This window comes from Haemaphysalis longicornis, unplaced genomic scaffold, assembly GCF_048455015.1.
Source record: "Haemaphysalis longicornis isolate Haplotype H1 unplaced genomic scaffold, Haemaphysalis longicornis Haplotype H1 scaffold_5, whole genome shotgun sequence".
NCBI lineage: Eukaryota > Metazoa > Arthropoda > Arachnida > Ixodida > Ixodidae > Haemaphysalis > Haemaphysalis longicornis.
In genome coordinates, this window is record NW_027526385.1 from 4,880,637 (window position 1) to 4,897,754 (window position 17,118).

General features: G+C 44.1%; 1 long non-coding RNA gene across 1 annotated transcript; it reads left to right on the plus strand.

Moving 5' to 3' along the window:
• Positions 1-13,022: 13,022 nt before the first annotated feature.
• LOC144137829 (uncharacterized) lies at positions 13,023-16,446 on the plus strand. The gene is made up of 2 exons (XR_013315739.1): positions 13,023-13,242; positions 15,981-16,446. It is a non-coding gene; the product is annotated as an uncharacterized LOC144137829 (long non-coding RNA).
• The last annotated feature ends 672 nt before the right edge of the window (positions 16,447-17,118 follow it).

The following is a 17,118-nucleotide window of genomic DNA, read 5'->3' on the forward strand; positions in this document are numbered from 1 at the left end:
CGGTAAGAACGATCCCCAGTGCTTCGCTCAATCGTCATGATTAACTTCGTGGAGATGCTCAAATTTTGTTTTTCTTTGAGGCAGCCGATCGCACCGTGAGCGCGGAAGAGCCATTCGTCAGCACACACCTTGCTGGTTTCCCTTCCCTCCTGAAAGCGGGCGCGGGGAGCTACGATGTGAGCAAACAGAAAAATGTATGAAAAACTATCCGTGCGCAGCTCCGCTGCAAAAATAGTGATGCAGGTTGCCGTGACAGTACTTTACGTTTCGTGTTAAGCCTACATGCAAACAACAATGCTTTGTAGTCGACAAAATATGACAACTGTGAGGTGTTGTACAACGCAAATATTTTCCACAGAAGGAGGACAACTTTGTACTCCTAAAATACGCATTTTTGGGTCAAATATGACGACCTATCAAGTACAACTGCAAGGACTTCTCACGAAGCGCAGCCTTTTTGGCGCTGAATTACTCCTCTTGATAGAACAGAACCCGTGTGTCGAACCGAGGTGCAGGTTCGGCACGTTAAACACCACCATCACTCAGTGAGTTGATAGAAGAGGAATTAATCCAGAGCAGTTGCACCAAGCTGTTGCGCAGAGCAATGTCGTTAGGCTAAAGAACTGTTCGCCTAACAGAGAAATTAAAAATGCGTGGTTAGGGATAATATATTCCCGGCGAAATGGCTTGGATCTAAATATATACTCGCGAAAGAGCGCGTTTGCGTATGCAACCCTTTCGCACTCGACGCTGTTGAAATTATTAACAAGTTTGTCTGGCCTCGAGCGTTAAAAATAACACATTCCTGAGCGCGTAGTTGGGGCTTTTAAAAACATTTGCGATAAAAGGAAAGCCGCTTGTAGCCGAAGTTTTTTGTGGTTGCGTAAGAGAGAAATGCACGTCTGACGCCAATGAAATCCGCTCTTGCGATCGCCGTGGGGCACCCTGTCGTTACACGGGCGAGAACCGGACGCACGAACGTGCCCGTCAGACTTCTGCTGCCCGCTTGCTAAACACGCCTGCCCGGGTACGTACAGAGTGTTAAAGGAAGTACGCCGCATCTCCATTTAGAATTACCATCGTTGACAAAGGCACCGCGCGGTTCAAGGATGAATGTCACGCTATTGGTCGCTATTGCACTGGCGTCCGGTCTTCCTCTGGCGTTTGGCCTGAGTAATCCAGGTAAGGTACGTTTTTTGTTCCTCGGGGCGTGGTGATGGATAGAATTTGTTAGTATTTTATCAAAAGAGTCATACATAGCCGTAATATGAACGTGACGGCGTTTTTATACTTAGTACAATTAACGTATACCAAGCAAATAAGTGCTTAATAGCCTACGTGGAAAAGACAGGACGGACATTCCACAAATGATTTTGTATCAGGAACCAGTTTGTAAACTCGCTCTAAAGTCGACCCCGCATCTTGCCGCGTCTTCTCTCTCCCGCTCTCTCAAAAGACCTTGAAGCTACTCGTTAAACAGCCACTCTCTCCACCACTTTCACCGTGCCTCGATTATTCTATGGCGGACCGTAGCAGCGTTCCCTCCAGTGGAGGGCCTCAGTTTTGCCACGAGATAGACGTATACCACTTTGGTAGTGACGCTACTGACATCAACTGAATTTCTATATTCACTTTCAGTAATCACGTGTACGTCGAATGTATGGGGTTTCTTTTAAAAAGAAAACTTGAGGGAATACTTTGTCTAGCCAGAAACTTACTTAATACTCAGAGATGCTTGACGTATTCCTGCCCTATGCATTTTTTATTCAATTTAACCTTGGAAAAGCGCGTTCATAGCTTTTCCTCTTGTTGCTGTTGTAACAAAATGTTGCATATAATTACTCTATCGTTCGCGCCTCCTTCTTTGGCCTTTGTCCAGCAGTATTTGTAAATAAAAATAAATGAATAAACGGGACTCCAAATTTCTAGACTGGGAAAGGTTTTGGTATGCTGGTTCAAAGTTTTCACACGGCATACAGAACACAGAAAGTACAAAGTACTAGGAAAAGAATATTTGCCCTTTCTGCAATGTAGGTCCTTTCTGGGCGATGTATATTACACTCTAAGCAAGCACCACAAGGGGGCTTTACGAGTCGACGCCAAAGAACTGCCATCAACGTGACCAAATGTGCGAATTCGGCGAATGACCAGTCCCAGCATCGATAAGAGTAAAAAACAATCTGTGCGGGGACAACAATGCACATGGACGGCTTGCGCTGTAGTCCTAGTGAATTTTATATTTTTTACTCTAATCACATACTGGGCCAGGTCATTCGCCTAATTCGCACATTTGGTCACGTTGATGGTTGTTCTGGGGCGTCAAGGTAAAGCCCACTTGCGGTGATTTCTTGGAGTACGCGAATACTGCCAGTTTTATTCGTTTGTGTATTTCCAGTTTATTATAGGGGGCATAGAGTAAGGAGGACACATAATATAAACAGGTAACACCCAAATAAGGGCACTGGTAGGCAAACATTGACAGCACAAAATAAGCAAGCAAGCAAGCACACACACACACACACACGCACACACACACACACACACAAACACACACACACACACACACACACACACACACACACACACACACACACACACACACACACACACACAAAATCAAATATAGGCCCAAGACTCAGAACATCAAGTGAAGTTACCGAAGAGTGTATTACAACTACTGCACATATGCACATATGTAATCAAAAATAAGCAAAATTATTTAGAACAAACTAAGCCTATAAGTGCACTTGGAAATTATCGAGAATTTACGAAATGTAATAAACAGTTCTCAATGAAAAATGCACATCCCTAACTATCAGGCTGGATATGGAGACATGTCTTTTATTGCTTCCCCAGTACCAGCGTTCCTGCCATCACCGCAGAAGTGTCACCGAAATGAATTCTACAAGGCTTGCGTGAGCAGCACGTGTGGAGAGAAACGCTGTGGACGCAAGGGCCTGAGCAGTTGCATCGAGGACTGCGCCTCCGGCTGCTTCTGCGCCGATGGCTACTTCCGAAGCAGAGTAGGAACCTGCGTCAAGGATTGCCGCCAAGATGTTCCGGGCCTCCAATTTCAACGGCTCTACCCGGGGATTCCGACAAAAGCGTTTCCAGTAATGCCTTTTTACGCCCAGACTCCTGGCTATCCGGAACCGCGAGGATTGCCGACTTACCCTTGGATTATTTTGCAAAATTACTAAATTATGCTACTGCAAGGGCTCGCTCATGAAAAGAGTTGTAGTCACCCTTCAATAAACATGATGTTTTGCAAGTTGGAAGTGAACAACCTTTTGTTTCAAACTGGTGTGTTTTATTAACGTATTGCTCAGTTTGCAGAATGCGAAATCTCCGACACGTCGGCAATGATGAAATTGCTTGATTGCATTTTCGCTGGGACAATTAAGAAAAGACCTCACTGACTGCCGCCGTTAAACCCGAGCAAAATTTCAAGGAAACACCGTTTTACGTGGTGTTTTGTCATTTAAAAGGGCCTTCAAAGCCGTATTTTTCTTATGTTCTTGCTAGGTTATAAGGCTGTTAGTTATAGACAGTAAAAGGTCCACTTAAGTGTTTCAATCATTTTACAGTGAAGATATAAGAATAACAGAGATGATTGGCGAAGTCTCTTAGTCATAGCAACCGATAGAACGAGGAGAAGAAAAGGCAGACGAAGAGAGAGTAGAAGTGGGAAGCGAATATGCTCCCGGATACCCCATTTCACAAAACAAAGGGTCATAGAACCAAGTAAAGAAATCACAAATTCACAAAAATTGCCGGGATGTCTAGATGTTGTTCATTAGGTGTCCTCCTGGGTTTGTATTCTTCACGGATTCACGGTGAAAGGCCGATAACGCCGCCTAATAATTTGACGTCATACCTGTTGAGGTAAAGAACGTATTCAAGGCGCGGATAACCCTATTTTGAAGGCAAGCATCAGGCCATGGACCTAGTTGATGCTAGACACCACACAACGGTTAGCAAATGGCAGTTTTTTGTACATTTCACGTCTTTTCAGGGAGTATAACGGGCAATGTAATGACGCATGGTAAAGATCTTCCTCAAGATCTCCGCATGCGTACGATGGGGAGTTGACACAGTTATTTCGAGCAGAAACGAATTTTTATAGGCAACGCACAATCGCATACGATCGCATTTCGCGGTCGCTCCACATTGAATCGTAACTGTAAGGCTGGGTCTATTGCGCACAGCAATGACAGCTTCGTGTCCAGATCAAACCACGCCTTTGTGGACCGTTGCTCACTCAGTTTCCGTATAATGGCCCTTATATCACCGGCGAGGAGAGGAACGGTGAGCTTGTCGCCATGGTCCTGGCCCTGCTTGGCGAGTCTATCTGCTCTTTCATTTCCTTTCAGGCCGCTGTGGCTGGGTACCCATTGGAAATCTACAGCATGCCCTTAATCACGGGCTGTTTGAAGATGTTCAGCAATCATAAGAGCCAATATACGACACCCGGATCTGGCCTGAATGTTTTGTAGGAGCGGAAGTGCTGTCTTTGAGTATGAGCAGACAACCCACCTAGCACTTTGCTGCCTTGCGGCAATAAATTTGACAGCCTCTACAATGGCACCGAGATAAGCAATTGTCGAGGATGCTCCTTGAGACAATGGCCTAATGCACGCCTAATGCAAGCACTGCGGACGCGCAAGCGGAGCTACGTGCATTGCAAGATCCATTCGTGTATACATGCAGCTTGTCCCCATGATGCGTGTTTTAAATATGCATCAGCACTAGTTAGACCAATGCAGAGAAGGGAAAATTCGCCCTTTTGTCTATTCCTGGTATTCCTGCAGTGATGTTAGGCTGCGGGAGGAGCCAGAGAGGACTAAAACCAGGCCACCGTGTGAATGCACGAAGGAGTGCCTGGTAGACTTGCAGCATGGCAGAGATCCTAGAACCAGTTCGCTTCGATATTGCGTCTATTAGTGGGTGGTGGGTGGTAAGCGTGTTGCGTGAATATTCTCAACAGGTGCCGAGTTATTTCTCTTAGCCGCAGAACCATAATAGGCGACTCTGGTGTTTCTTCCAGCACAAGGGGGCTTGGCGTGGCTTTAGAAGCTCCCAAGCACACTCGAGGACTTTTCAATAATAATAGCACTATGATAAGAAGAGGACACGTTCGGTGATTGGACACTAATGCTTTGTCCTTCACTGCATCAGAAGGAATACTCAGGTGTCTTGGTAAAATTTTATTGTTTTATTTCGCTTATCGTTTGTTCTTTGGATAGGCCAAGAATGGCTGAGCAAATTCGCCTTACGTATGGCCTCGCTTTAATTTTATGATATATGAAATGTTTGAAGCTTAGAGCACTGAAAAGGGACCTATGAACTGATAAGCGCTGTATACGATGTTTAGTAACAACGAAGTTTGATTACCATCCGAAATAAACAGCTTCCTCAAATGCGACATGGGTAAAATGACAAATACCGTGTCCCAGGTGCTAAAGCACGGCAACGACCGCACTATTTACGTGGTGTGGTAGCCGGACAACAGTGGCTGTGGTGAATTCCACCTGATTGCTATGCACACCTTTGTGTAGCGATGACAAGGATGATGAAGAACGACCACAGAGGTTGCCCATGCGCCTCATCACCGCAGCCGGCTGTTCCTCCGCGCAGCGCAAGTGCGCCTTACTGCGAGTATTTTGAACACAACGCGAATCGTTTTCGTCATTTTTCGATGACAAACAAACTACGTGAGAGAAAGCAGGTGCTGTGACACATAACGCGCCATCTCCTTTCACAACGCGCTCCCCCGCTGACTTCCGGGGCCCTGGCTTCGGCGGAGTGATACACTGCGTGAGTTATTGCCGTTCGTAACTTGTATCCACGTAGATAGGACATGACAGACAGCATGGGATTCAGCGAGTGCGCGGCTCGACTGCTGAGAATCGTACTTTGGGAACGGGACTACCAGTAAAGGTGTAGTTTTCCGGGGTTGCGGTGTCGTTCTTGGGAACCGAGGCCGGTTCCTAGGACCTGGTGCCACAACGGAGAATCTCGCCTTTCGTACGTACAACATGGTCAACAGAGGACGCTCCTCTCCACAATCGCGGATGATCATACTTGAGTATTATAAAAGCTCATATTCACCGATTCATTGGAGGCTTAATTAGATGCTATGCTTCCCTTAAAAAGCGCCATAGGAGCGCATGAAACAACATTTGTATACTGAAAGATGGAGAGTGCCACTGAAGCTCCAAACCTGATCACATTGGCCCATTCCAGAAATAGCTCTCAACGCAAGCTAGTATTTCAACGACTACAATCTCGAAGTAGTTTTTCATTTTACACAAGGTCGAACCGTATTACGGATTGTATTTGATGCACGCGGTTTTATTGCGTTCAACGAAGATTGCGCAAACGAAAACGTGAACAGCCCAACGTTGTCAATGATTCATTCACGTTGATTGGAGTGCTAAATTAAAGAATCCCGGCAAGCCCAACCATTCCGGGCCTTCTTCTTTTCGTCAAGAACGCAATGCCTTTAAAGTGCATTTTTAACTCCATATTTAAACTAAGAAAGATTCCTCGAACAGACACCAAATTTGTGTAGTCGGAACCAAAACCCCGAGTACGACAACTAGCCTGTCATATTAATTCTTTTCTGAGTATTGAAACTCGCCAGACAATTTCAACTGACATCCACGTTACTCGAACTAGCTAAATCAGTGTCACCGGTGTGAATGATGCATGCGCATTATAGCTGGCAACTTGGCTGTGAAGCATCAGGAAGCAGGAAAGACGCGCCGCTGTTCGCTTTAGTTAGTACTGCGCAACAATTTGGCCTTCGGGCTTGACACGAACTTGTCAAGCTATGCTGAGAACCATACATCTGGCATTTTGCCATCGTGTCACGGATTGTCAGAGTTGATCAGCTTGTAAAGTCGGAGTTGGCGTATAAAAGCTTCATTCTTTACAGACATGCGCAAAACCTTTCGTACCCTTGTCCTCCGCCCCTACAAAGGAACCGTAGCAGCTAAGATGAACCTTTCAATTGGAGTGCTGCTTCTTCTGGCATTATCGGTGGTCCTATCTTCAGCAACGCTGGTTCCAGGTAATCGAAATTTGCGAATAATATGAAAAGGAAGTGTTTATAAATTGTACGAGAAGCATTGTAAAACACTTGACGGAGCCTTGCAATTTGTTCCCTTTATATGTATTTTGCATGCCTACCATTTGGTGCACTAATGTGTAGGCTGCTTTTAAAGTTTCAGGAAACAACCGCGCAATAAAAGGGCTAAGGCACGGCGCATGGCATTACTATAGACTTGACATGTTGATGCCTCTAACTGTGGCAGCTGTTGACACAAGTCACGTCCCTGTAAAGCAAAAAATAACTTATGTTCTGTGATAATTACCGTCGTTACTTTATTTGACGGTCACGGTAAACTTTTTATACGTCATTCCATCTGGCTCTGAACGTATCTGGTAGGTGAACGTTTACCACACCAAACTGGCAAAGTAACGCAGGTGAGTTCATTATTTCAAAGCCATCGCTAACGTGTATAGAAAAAAGTTAGGCGGCCGGTAAAATTTTATATCCATCATGTTTTACGATGTCGGCAAGCCTGTTTACAATCAGGGACAAAAATAAATTTATTTTGTTTCTTAACAGCACAGTTTATACCCCGATTTGCGGCTGGTAATAACTGTTTATACAGAAATGTTATGAGCGATATAACTATGATAAAAGCAGTTTTTGCAAACGCACAATCTCTGAAAAAAATACTTGAGCAATTAGACGCGCTAGGCGTAAAATTCATTAGATATCAAACAATCGATAACCGCGTTGTTCGCCCACTCTTTCCGTATCCGTATATTTAGTGACAAGAGGTCAACCCTTTTTACCGCAACAATATTCTGGTAGCTCATCTTCAGTGCACTCACGGCTTACCGAATGATACCGTAAAAATATCTGTGAACATTAGAGAGCCAGTGTTGTTACCAGAAAAGCTGAGAGCCAGTATGGTACGCGCATACACGAATTCAGGGCGAGAGGCACTGTCTGGTTTCACTTCAATGTATACATGAGGATGACATAGGTTACGTGTTTTCCTGATCTAAATGTCTTGACTGTTCATGTCTATTCGGGCGATGCTGTAGGTTTTGGCCAGCTCACCACGTGTTCTTTTCTTGCTATCTTCTAATGAAGGCTCCTTCTGCACCTCTCCCACATTTTCAGAATATTACAATTTGTAGCTACGTAATCCAGGCCAACTCAGACCCATTGAAGTTAATTCTGCATCTTTTTGCGCTAGGAAACGTGCAAGGTAGTGCAAGCAGTGGTAGGCATGTGTCATCAGTTGACTAGACTATCGCTGACGCTCCAATTGTTTTCCACCAGCTTGAGTGAACTTAACATTTTAGATTGATGCCGTTCAGACAGATGTGCATGCGAAAATGTCTTTACTACGGGCAGCAACCGTGCGAGGCACCTAGCCATTGTCTACACTTAAAAAAAAACGGGCAAAAAACACAACGCAGGTAAAGAAAGGCGGATCGCATGCAGAGGTACGAATCGACGTAACGCAAAGCTTTTACCGTGACATACCTGGGTTGAAATGAACTGACGTGTGGCATTTTAAATGTAATTACGCTTGGCGTAGCTACTGATTATGCAGAACGGTGAGCAGTGGCGAGTGCATCCGGAAAACGAGAAGTAAGGCGAAACTTCTAAAGTTTCGATTTCCCTGGCGAAGACGCCGCCCCCTTCAAGGGCACAGAACGTGAACTTTATGGCGGTTAAATTGCTCAATGATTTTGGGAGGAACGTTTTCTGAGATTTATTTTATTCCATACGAACGCTTTGGTGGCGGGCGAGCTAATGAGAGACAGGGATATTTGACTGTCGCTTTTGATATTACGGTGGAACGTTATCTTTTTTCTTTGTAGTGTATAATTAAATGTTCTAACTTCATACAGCCGCGACCAGCCTATTTCCAGTAATGGTGGTACTGTTCACCATAACTGTGCCTCCGTAAGGCTGAGAAAAAACACGAGAAACCGGTTTTTTATGCCCGGTTGCCGATTCCCTATAGTACAAATAAAGCATATCCACTCAAGAACGCGTATTATTTAATTTGGCCGGCTGGAAATTCAGTAAAGTGTGTGTGTAAAAAACCCCGGCTAAAAATTATTTACGCACGAATTAAAAATGAGCAAGTGTTTTGGGAAAGCTAAAACTTTTCACATCTTTCGAAGTCCAGGAGAAGGACACTAACGTCTTGTTTCTTTGTCAGTGGTTACCGATTAGTAGATTTCCTGCACTATTTATTTGCCTTGCTAAGCAGCAATGGTAAGTAAGTAGGCTACCCTTTTGGTGCTTTTTTTCCCTTGCGGTTTAGTATTTTATAACGTATTGGGCCTTATTATCTTTTTCACGGCATTACATATTAACCAACTAAATTTAGAAAAATCGTATTTTTGTCGAACGTCAGCAGTTGTCTACGATGGAATCGAGGTGATTTACAGCGCTAAATATTCACACATATTCCTACATTTTTTGTCCCTCAGCTGAAGATTTTACGTGGCCAGCGCCAAGACCTCAAGATTGCGGTACGAATGAAGTGTGGAAGGAGTGCGTGAGTAGCACCTGCCCGGAGCGCACCTGCCCACGGAAGGATGTTGGCTGCTTGGACGACTGCGCGTTTGGCTGCTACTGCGATGATGATTATTTCCGCGACGAGAACGGGAACTGCACGAGCAGCTGTCCTGGTCATCCGCAGTAGATACTCTTCATTTCTTCTTCTGGTCAGCTAATTCGCCTGGAGCTAATGAAAACATCCTCCAATCTTCGTACGGCCTGTTGGGTACTGCGTAGACGCATGCGCTGGTACTTGGCAAGCGATTAGTGCACAGCCTTACCTAAAGCAATGAGCACGCATTTTTGATGTGTAAACAAGACCGTCATTCCCCTCCTCCAACCATGAAAGTCTGCCCGTACGACAGCGAACGTTTATGCATCACCTGAACTGGAGCCACAATCAAAGACAGATGCAAAACAGCAGCACAAACAACACTTGGGCGGATATCGACTCTCCAATGCCTTCACTTTATTCATCACTTTATTTCTTTAAAGACCCCCGACAGGGGGTATTACATAAGGGGAATTAAAATCCCGTCAATGAAGCAAATGTTGGAGAATACTAGGCCCTGTTTATGAAATGAACAAAGCATGCTGCCCTGGCGAAGCAATATTTGTCGGTTGAAGAAATTCAACCAACGTCCTTGCCAAGAACTTCAAGATGATTGTATGTAAATAAATACATTTCATGTGCAAAAGCCTTCTCATTTCATTTTTCTTGCCGTTTATCGCACGAAGAGAATGTGAACCTCAACTCTGCGGTTATTACTGCCCCTTCGTGGTGATCGGTGGAGAGAGAATTTTATTATCCCTTCCACTCGATTTAGGACGAGCAGCGAAGCTGTGGTGGGCCTCAATTGACGCTTCTATGCACAAAAAAAAGACGTTTGTTTGTCATGTTTGTTTCAGCGTACCTCCTATAGTTAATTATCTGAATAAAACTAGCAAGGACTAGAGTTTTATTCTAGCGTACTAACATAAGGCTTTCCTTTCCCCTCCCGTAGAATCCCATGTATTGACAGCGGACAGAAATTTCACAATGTTTAGAGCTTCACTGTGGGCTAGGTGAAACTTCACAGTAGATGAAACTCAGCCTACTGTTTGAGTCGTTCCAGGGGCAATATAAGACGTCATATATTAGCATATGCAGAAGACCGGGTTTTTTTATCACTTTACTTTTACTGTGGTAACCGATGTTTGCGCCGCGAGGAAACCTTCTCCAGCGAGCGCGTGGCCCAATATCAGCAGATAGTGTCGTCAGAGCGAGCCCTAGAACGGCCCCGTTTTTGAAAGGCAGTGCAATTAAAGTGAATTACAAGTAATTTTTTATACATTGGGTGTTTGTACACTGAGGTAGGTTTGTTCACCACATATATTCGTTCTGGAATAAACTCGGCGTTTGCATTTATAACTTATTTAAGTTTACTTACGAAGTAATGCCACCAGTCGCGCTTTACTACCATTTCTAGACTTTGCAAAAAAATAGCAGCATTGTTCAGGCAAGACACATGCAACTCTCAATGAGCGCAACGTGCACGGTCCTCTGAATGTGATCCGATCACACCCAGTTCTAGAGGAAACAGTTACCACAGTAAGCAGTGTTGCCACCTTCCTGGTTTTGGACCGGCCGGACCGGTTGCCGGTCCATACTTAAAACCAGCCGTCATTGCCCTTTTTTTCTTGGCGCTGGTGCCGGGATTATATATATATATATATATATATATATATATATATATATATATATATATATATATATATATATATATATATATATATATATATATATATATATATATATATATATATACAGAAAGAAATGCCGGCAGTCTACAACGCCAAGGAAGGCATAGGGGAATGATTAGACTATTTTTTTACTGTTAGTGCTGTTACATTATTATTTTTCATTATTATTAATTACGTGAGAAAGAAAGAAAAACACGCGCCCAGAGTGGGGACCGAACCCACGCCTTTCGTTCGGTCCCCACTCTGGGCGCGTGTTTTTCTTTCTTTCTCACGTAATTAATAATAATGAAAAATAATAATGTAACAGCACTAACAGTAAAAAAATAGTCTAATCATTCCCCTATGCCTTCCTTGGCGTTGTAGACTGCCGGCATTTCTTTCTGTATTTCCTAACGAGCCCCTCATTTCCAAAAATTTCCAAAAACCTATATATATATATATATATATATATATATATATATATATATATATATATATATATATATATATATATATATATATATATATATATATATATATATATATATATATATATATATATATATATGTCCGTCTTGGCGTTTCACAAGCGACCAACTAAGACTATAAATATGTGCCGAACACCTGCGCAAAGACACGCGAGCAGAGAAAATACGCGGGCGAGCGCGCTGCCTGAGATGAAGGGGGACCTAACAATGCTGCCGCCGCGGCCAGCAATTGCGGTTACTTTTCAGTGAAGCACACACATAGCAATAACAAAGCTCTCAATCACTTCCAGTACAAACGTTATGTTGATTCCTCTCTAAAAAAACTGCAATAAATGACACTGCATGCAAAAACATGGTGTCTTTTTTTCAACACAAATTAAATATTCTATGGACCCCCCGAAGGGGCGGGGTTTTTTTTTCGGGGAAAGGTGGCAATCCTAAAAGTAAGGGGGCCCAAATAATTAAAAAACCAATGATAACCATCGACATTCTTGTATTACAGCGCACTACAAACAGGACACAGGGAAGGACGGAGACACAGCGCTGAATAACAACTGAAGGGTTTATTGGGAAAGTGAACATATATACGATGCAAACAAACACAACAAATATCAAGTGTGAACAAAGTATGCACTCTCATCTCATTGACGGTTGGCCAGAAATTTTAGTTCTTTTTCTGATAGGGCTACAGAAGGCATGCTGATGCACTTGTCACCAACTGTCAATGAGATGAGAGTGCATACTTTGTTCACACTTGATATTGGTTTTGTATTTGTTTGCATCGTATATATGTTCACTTTCCCAATAAACCCTTCAGTTGTTAGTCAGCGCTGTGTCTGCGTCCTTCCCTGTGTCCTGTTTGTAGTGCGCTGTAATACAAGAATGTCGAAATACCAACTCACCCATCAGTCCACACTCGATAACCATCGCATGACGTTTGTAACTTGTAAATTCATCCAACAAGAATGGACACCCATGAACGGGTGCTTTGCATCGAAGTCCTTATTACGAGTTCGATTTTTCGACCAAATGAGCTGACATACCTAGATGGAATCTAAATGGCGCCGAAAAAACATTGTAAACCAGGGTATCCTGGAGTTTTTCTCAAGATAGGCTCCGCCCCCCACACGCGCACACACGAACAGACAGAGAGAAAGACAGCAAGCACGCACGCACACAGGCAAACAGCCTTTCATTGGAAGGAAAGAGCCCGAGCTATCGTCCTCGCAGTCCTTCCTGTACCGTTTACCACATTCGCAGCAATCAGGAAGAACGAGGCGCAAGGTGCGGCCGTATAAAGGGCCTCTCCTCGTACCAGCGGCACGTGTGGCTCACGAGAAGCAAACAGCATGAAGCTCCTAGCAGTGGTTCTGCTTGTCATTGCCCTTATCGCAGTTGCGGCCCAGAGGACGAGGATAACACCTTGAGGTAAGAACTACTACCACGCTGCTCGGGCAAGAACTTCCCAGTAGCTGAGTGTGGAATCACTTACAAAAACTGACCCCTCGCCCATCTGGTTCCGGCTTCTTTCTTGCGCGTAAAGTTAGAATCGTCTGCAGCATGGCACGATAGAGTGGGACAACTTTCAAACCAGTCTCAAGTGCCGCAATCGAATTGTCATTTTTAGCATGATAGGTGTCGCTGCAACTTCGTGTGGGTGGACCCCGGCAGATTTGTAGTAGCTCGGAATGAACTCGGTTCAGGGGCAGTTAGCAGCGGGAGTAAGAGTTTCTGCTGGTGTTGCATTCCTCACGATAGCTCGGAAGCTACATTGCCTGTCATTTATCTTGCTTGCTCGATGTGCTTTAGTTAATTGTTACTTTGGCACTCAATCACGTCGGGTCACATTGCAAGCTTGGTTATAGGATCACATACTTTCCCACCATATAGGTGTATTTTTTTAACGTGAGCTTTTAAGGACCCCAGTACCTGTTACATCTTGATGAGAGATACTGGTCGAGATGTGTCGCCTTCCACCGTATGAACGTGAACCAAATGTGGTGAATATTTGTACAAAAACGGGCAACAAAATGTGCGCCACGAAGGACGGGTTATTCTTCGCTACACACCATCTGAGTAGATGTGTTGGCAAAAGGCCAGATTAGTATCAAATTGTAAGCTATTTCTGTCACTAGTTTTCTGTTTGAAGTGTGCAAAAACATCGCTATTTTACCTTTTCCCTTTTTTGCCAAACCTTGCCTCAAACGCAGAATTGGCCGTGCATCTGCTCGCGTAGCTGCACATACCGTCGAAAAACGATTGTCTTCTACCGCTGAACCACCTCTTCTTCCTCATCCGTCCACTTCTTCTGTCTCGGTCCACGTATTGGAGGTTTGTGAAGTTCAAATTTGCCACGTTCGCACTGCTGACACGCTATTTTCAGAGCCTCGAGCGCCATCCTTCTTCGTATTTTGTGGTTGAAACGTTGTCTTCAACGCTTTTTTTTTCATTTTTCCGCGAAAATTGTGCCTGCATGTGCTTTTTATTACAAGAACACTGCAAACACTGCTCTTGCCGAGCACGTGGATGCAACGGGCCATGGGATTAATTGGAATAATTCAAGAATCATCGGCCAAGAAAGCAACTTCAGATCGCGACTTTATCTCGAGTCCCTGGAGATACAGAGAACACGTCACACGCTTATCCGGAATGAAGGATCCCTCCCCCGTCTTACACGCGCTGCTTACGTCACGTGCCCAACAAAACATAGACGTGCATAAATCATCCTTCACCTCATTGTGAAAAAAACTTCCATAGCGAAGCCGAAACGTCTTGTTTGTTGTTTTAAAGTTTTTAAAGTTTTTAACAGTTTCATTTGGTCGATGTCTCCGTTTTTACTGCAACATGTCTCCCGATCAGGCGGGTTTCCGCCAAACCCTCGACTTCACTGCAAACTCCAGTTATGTACTGGTCGACTTCTCCAAATACGCCCAATATGACCTTTTTTTTTCTTAACACTGTTGAAAAATATGGATAATATTTTTATATTTATTAGATTCAGAATATTTTGCCTATATAAACACCTCGCGCAGGGAATCTTTCAATTTTGGCCGTGCGACTGCATCGAACAATAGACTTAAGGACGGGCTACAGACAGGCAGACCAAAATTTTTCGCGCTTTAGTAACTCAAGAAAAACCATCGTCGTTAAAAGCTCTCTTGGTTGATAGAACAATGGAGGGGATATTATTGACACGTGCATCTTAGTTATGAGTTAGTCGTAAAGATCTCAAAGTCAGCATTCGGCTTTTTGGGGGCCTGTACCTCAGTGAGCAGTGTTGAATTGGCCTACACTAAGCATAGTTGATGGGAGTTCGAAGACCTTTGCTTTCTATCTTTGGAAAAATGCACGTCTAATTGCGCCTGTGTGTGGCAAAACACTAGTTTGTGACGTTCCCCATGGTTAACATCAGTAATAACTCATTCTTCACCCCTAATCTCTGCGAATACCCCTAAGATATTGTAAAAACAAAAGAAAAAAAACAGGGCCGTTAATCTGCTGGTTTCGCTGCAAAAAAAAAGTATCGTTTAAAGACGATAGTCTTGTGCGGCCCCTGCCCCGCAACTGCCTCTCCCATCTCCACCGCTCACCTCTAACGCTGTTACCCCCCTGTCTACGTCGTCTCATGATAAAGTCGAAAAAGGTTTGCTGAAATCAATTCAGGTTTCCCGAGTTCGCACTTCTGGCGAGCCATATGTCGGACCTGTTGCTACTGTTTGTCTTGGCACACGAGCCGCGACCTCTAGGCTTGATTGCGGGCCCTGGTTTTAACACACTTTATGAGTTTGCTACCGCAAAGATTACGCCAACGTCTCTTTTTCACTTGAGAACGGTGCGAGTATATGCATTTATATTGTCCTTCAAATATGCCTAAATCTTTCTTTTTGCTGAACAATGTTGACAATTATAAAGTGTCTTACCCGATTTAGTAGTTTGGAGATGTTTTGCTTCTGTAAACGTATTGCTGAAGAATTCTTTTAAATTTTGGCTGGGCGAATGATTCGAGGAAGGGGACGGAGGAGACTGTCACTGGCAGCAGATAACTATCGTCTTTCGACAACAATTGCAGCCCAGTGATCAGATATTCGTCAACTCCTGTAAGAAAAATGTTTCCAGGTAAGCACTGGGAAATTTTGTAATCGCGTTGTTTCTGCTTCACTCAACAGGTACCGGGATATCAGGAGACACACTGGTGAAGTGCGATCCCGGTGAAGTATGGAGCAGCTGCGCCGAAGAAGCACTCGTGTCGAGCCGCGAATAGTGGGACCCAACTACACGTATGCCTGCTGCCACGGCTGTCTCTGCCGCAAGGCCTTCTTCAGAAACTCACAACGCCGATGCGTACCCAGGAACCAGTTCACGTAGTAACAAACTACCGGGCCCCGAAGTCACGATTGCCGCATCTACGACGTAAAACTACGCCGGCAACGCTTCTGCACGGATCCCTCTCCGGAAATAAAGAGCAATAGTGCTGTAGCCCGAATTAAGAAAAGATGATTCCCTCTTCACAGTCCGTATTCAACAGAAATCACATAAAGCAAACTTCTCAAGCTGAACAGTCATCGTGATTTTTTTGTGTGTTTTTCAAGAATAAATCTCAGTACTCTGCGTATTTTGATGCGAGTAACAGCAGTCCCTGCTCAGAGTGTTTTCCTAGCTGTCTACGTGGCAAGCAGCTGGTTTTAGAGCGTACTACAACGCCAGAAACGAATTATTTCTTATCGCCGTAACACGACATAAGGTGCAGTTTACATACGGAGACGACAATGAATATTGCTTTATCATGGTGAGTTCCTAAATACACGTTTCTGAAAGTGACAGGTAACGGAGGTATTTTAATGCCCTTCCTTTCGTCCTTACAAGTGTGCGATGTTGAGGATCTACGTGTGCTCGGTAAAGCCACGGTCGGCCAGAGGAGCCCAACGTTGATCATTGTACATGTTCAATATCAGGCAGCATTATCGCCGCATAATAGAAATTAAAAAGAAACCAACTCAGCCAATCCGATACACCTTTATTGTAAATACGAAGGAAATGGTTTTCTCCCACACCTTAATTCAATTCAGACAACAAAGAATTGAGCCCCGTATGGAGGATTAAAGGAACACTGTAGTGAATTTGTCAAGCTCCGTTTTTCCTTGCACTGCGTAGACTGGCTCAAATTAGCACACTTTTCACCGTTTATCCGGTTGACAAGTCAGTAATTATTTTACAAAGCGCGAAAGAAGAAAAACTACCATGCGCGGTTTGCGGCGGCCGCACCAACTAAATGCAGTGACGACGGGAGGAGACGTACCGTGATTG